A 4,925-nucleotide genomic window follows, 5' to 3' on the forward strand; every position below is an offset into this window, starting at 1 on the left:
ACTTGGGAGGCAGAGGCAGGAGGCTCACTACGAGTATGTAGTCTAAACAAGTTCTAGGCGAGTTAGGGCTTCAGTCAGACCCTGACTGAAACGGGAAAAGACTGCTGGGAAGCAGTGAGGCAGAGACTCTTCCTGGGCTTCACACAGGGGTAGGAAGAGTTTGCCAGAGTGAGATGTGGGCTAGATCCTGCAGAACGGTCAGACCTCGGCGGTGGAGCTCACCCAGCCCTAATAAACTAGCCCAGATCTCATAACAAAGAGCCAAAGCAAGCCTTAAGGATCAAAATGAAGGAAAATAATGTACTCTTTGTCAGATGAATAAAACAGAAACAAAGCAAAATTACCAGTCAGGCATGATGCTGCTCCCCCATAATCCCAGGAAGAACAGACAAATCAGACAAAAACAAAAACCTCAATGTTTCCAAAATTAAATGATGAAAATAAACCCCCCACACTATGTCTACCATCCAATTGGGATTTTTCAAGTATACGAAGAAAATGTAATGTATAAACAAGAATGAGAGCAATTAATAGAAACAGACAAATAAATATAATGAGAAAATCAGCAGGTAAAAACCTTTAAAGACATAGTGTTCATCCTATAGCTGTGCTTAAAAAGCTGGGGATGGTGGCACATACCTATAGCGAAGCACTTGGGAAGCTGAGGCAGGGGAATTGTGAATTAAAGGCCAATCTAAACTATATAACAAGATCCTGCCTCAAAAAGCTAACTTATACACCAAGAGTTTCAACTGTCTCCAAATAATAATTCAACAACTAAATTTTTGTGCTTTATATAGTCGAGAATGTATTTGCTCAAAGATATAGAGTAAAATAAACATGATGAGAGGTGAAAAGGATGATTAAAAATGACCCAAATGGGGTCTGGAGAGATGACTCAGCGGTTGAGAGCACTGGCTGTTCTTTCAGAGGTCCTGAGTTCAGTTCCCAGCAACCACATGGTGGCTCACAACCATCTGTAATGAGATCTGGTGCCCTCTACTGGTATGCAGGCAGAATACTGTATACATAATAAATAAATAAATAATAAATAAATAAATGTGAAAAAATTTTTTAAAATGACCCAAATGGAAATCTTAGAGGTACAAACAACATCATGTAAAAATGAACAATATACTGTGTGAATAAAAAGTACATTTGATTGTGAAGAAGAAAAAACCATGGGAACTGAATTCACAGCGGTAGAGGCTACCCTATATGAAGGAAAGAGTGAGAAAAATCCACAGACAGCATGAGCAGGGACTTAGTGACTTATGGGACAATAAAGAAAATACAAATGGAATTGGAATTCAAGAAGGAAGGAGGGAAGGAAGAAAGAAAGGAAGGAAGGAAGGAAGGAAGGAAGGAAGGAAAGAAGGAAGGAAGGAAGGAAGAGAGGGAGGGATGGAAGGAGAGAGGAAAGGAGAGGGAAAGGAAGGGAGGCAGGAAAGGGCTATGTTAAGTAGATAAAGAACATTATAACTGAACTTTTGCAATTCAAATTATTGGAAATTTACAAATCCAAAGGGTTTAACAAATTCAACATAAATAAAAAGATGGTGCCGAAACACAAAATGGCAGGAGAGAAACGCAAATTGTCTACTCCAAAAACTTAGAGAAAATTTTACCCCAAAGGGACAAAAAGCACGTCCTCCATGAGAAATTCATTTGGGGCTCACGGAGGCTCTGTAATCAATGCAGGGCACATCGCCTGCTCAGTGACCAGATCAGCCTTAATAACTCGATCCTAATAACTCTCACTAGCTGCCACAGCTTCTGAAATGAGCACTCAGTGAGAAGCTGACAGCTAGGTCTCCATGCCACCTGCTCACAAAAGCTTCTGCAGAAAGGAATGCCTTTAGTGAACATTCTCAGGGGGATGGCTGTCTACTCCCTCTGCCCATTCCGGTCTAGGTGGCTTTCTCCAGCACTGCCAAAGGTCTCCTTATCACCGTCATTCCTTCATGATCTCAGAAGATCTGGCAGAAGTGTTAGCCACTGAAGGAGGTGCCTTTGGATTTTCCTGGAGGTTATGGTTAGAGAGCGAGTGAACAAGTTATGCATTCTTCCTCTTTGATATCTCCCGATAGTCTCACTCCCTAAGTTGCTGGGTGTTTGGTTCTGAGATTGCCCTGTAGTATAGGCTGGCCTCAGACTTGCTCTGTAGCTCAGGATGGCCTTGAGCTTGCTTTTCCTGTCTTTGCCTCCCTGGTGTTGAGATTACAGATCTGGACCACCATGTCTGACCACTGCGGTGTGGGGATAGAGTGATGGGTGGCAGTCTGCCAGCTGAGTTACATCCCCGACCTATGCTCCGTTCTTGAGACTGGATCTCATGTAGCCCAGGCTGATCCCTAATTTATTATGTAGCTGTGGATGACCTTGATCCTCCTTCTGGCACCTCCCAAGGGCTAGGACTGCAGACGTGCACCACCATACCCAGCTCTCCCTGGGTGTTTTTAATTTCTCCACTAGCATTGGTTGATGCTGCGATCTCATTTCATGAGGACCACTACTGTGCTGTCTGCCGGACACCAACTGAGCGGATCACTGCAGCCATGCTCAGCGGCTAGAGAAACATACCTACCTCCTTCAGGCCAAATTCAGAATCACCTCCATTCATATTTCTTGGGCTTCCTTTTACAAATGAGAGGCATTCATTTGTCATGTAAACTATTTTCTTTCCATCAGATTTTGTCCATATCTTTTTGGTGTATGCTAGCCTCTCACTTTAGTTGTAGGGGAAGGGAGAGGTAGGGAGTGGTCATTTGGTGAGCCAGCACCCTCCATTTCTTATAGGTAACTACGTCAGTTTCTCTATTCCAGGTGATGCCAGCCTCATCAGACAAAGATCGGAAAGCCTGTTGGGACAGCGGGATTTGAGAGGGCATAGGCACATGGATTCATCCTAATCTATCTACATTCCCAGGGGTGCCTTCTTTCCCAACAGAAGAGACCTCGTACATATTTTGTAATTATGCAGCTCAGAACATCAGACTTGGAACCAGATTTTTAAATTGGTCAAGAGACTACACAGAATAAAAGATCTTTGGGGTCGACATTGCAGCCCATGTGGTATACTCAAGCTTGAGTGTGTTCTGTCAAGCTTGAGTGTGTTCTGTGTTTCTTAAACTATCTTGGGCAGACTAGGAGCTCCCTGCCTCGTTCAGTGTTGCTTCCGGAACCAGCTCACACTTACAGAACTGACAGTAGATGTCGCAAATACCCACCTCTGACAGAACCTCTTTTAAAAAATTGATTTATTTATATTTTATATGTGATTGACTATTCTGCAGGCCAGAAGAGGACATAGAATTCTATTACAGATGGCTGTGAACCACCACATGGTTGCTGGGAACTAAACTAGGGACCTCTGGAAGAGCAGCCAGTGGTCTTAACCTCTGAGTCATTTCTCCAGCCCCTACAGAGCCACCTTTTATAATTAATTTACATTTATTTTATGTGCATTGGTGTAAAGGTATCAGATCCTCTGGAACTGGAGTTACAGATAGTTGTCAACCACCATGTGGTTGCTGGGAACTGAACTAGGGACCTCTGGAAGAACAGCCAGTGCTCTTAACCACTGAGCCATCTCTCCAGCCCTGACAGAGCCTTTTTTAAATAGACGTATTTATTTATTATGTATATTGTATTTTGCCTGCATGCCAGAAGAGGGCACCATATCTCCTTACAGATGGTTGTGAGCCACCATGTGGTTGCTGGGAATTGAACTCAGGACAGCTGGAACATCAGCCAGTGATCTTTACCTCTGAGCCATCTCTCCAGACCCATGACAGAGTCTTTTTAATCACTTGAAAATGTGATTCAAATTTAGATGGCTATGCCGTGGGTCTGACAAAATGTCCCAGCAGAGTTTCCTATTAGAGCTCAAATCACAAACCACAGTACAAGAAAACAGTAGACTCAGGCCGTTGTCTTCCTGCCTTATAAAGAAAGGTAAAGAAAGGTATGACAGGGTGCCATGCTGATTGTGTATTTGGGGTCTGTCTTGGGACTCCAAATTGGGAGTATAGCTTCTTGGTTCTAAGTCCTGCTCCTGAGTTCCCTTCATCTATCCAGTGGGAAGGGGTCAGTGCTTAGCTCAATGTCCTGGCCTGAGGATGTACCTACCACTGGGCAGTGTGTGTCCCAAACTAATTGAGAAACAATCCAAGTCCTGTGCAAGCCATCGAGACTCTGGGAATGTGTCACAGTCTCACAGGAGGGTAGGATTTCTAATCAACCCTGGACTGCTGATGTTGCCTTGTGATAAAATATTCCTTGAGGCCCTTCTGGGAGCAGGTGGTTCTAAACTGCTGGCCTGGCCTGGTGGATGATGGTATGCAACCCGGGGCTGGCAGGCAAGGAATGGACAGATGAGAAAAGGATGAAGAAACAATCCTTCAACCCGCTGGGCCAATTTGGTCGAAATGGCCATGTCCTCCTTGACTGGGCTGCAGTGTGAAAAGGGAAGGGGGAGACTAATGTTTACAAACCTAGACTTGAACTGTCTCTACTCCGTCACCCACACAGCCTGGCAGGATCTCTCTGTGAGCTACTCAGGATCTCCCACTGGATCTTGGAATTCGGAAGCATCCATGTACCTAGCTGCATCCACGCTGTTTATTTTGAAAATTAGATGTGAGCATTGATCCCGGAACCTATTAAAACACCGCAAGCAGGAAACTTGAGTTTCTCCTTCCTCTTCCAGCAGAGCTTTACCAACATAGGAGTCAGGAAATGCCCAGAAACCTGGGAAAGCGCCTATGGCGAGCTGCCACTGTGGCTGAGCTGGAGAGCAGAGGCTATGCAGAGACTTCAGCTCCCGCTCGCGGGGACAGAAGAGCCACGCCTACCTGTCCTCTCGCGGGTGCAACCCGGTGCAGGAGGGGCAGTATGCGGGAAGGCGGAGTCCGCCGGGAAAA

The sequence above is a fragment of the Arvicola amphibius genome, chromosome 2 (assembly GCF_903992535.2).
Source record: "Arvicola amphibius chromosome 2, mArvAmp1.2, whole genome shotgun sequence".
Lineage (NCBI taxonomy): Eukaryota > Metazoa > Chordata > Mammalia > Rodentia > Cricetidae > Arvicola > Arvicola amphibius.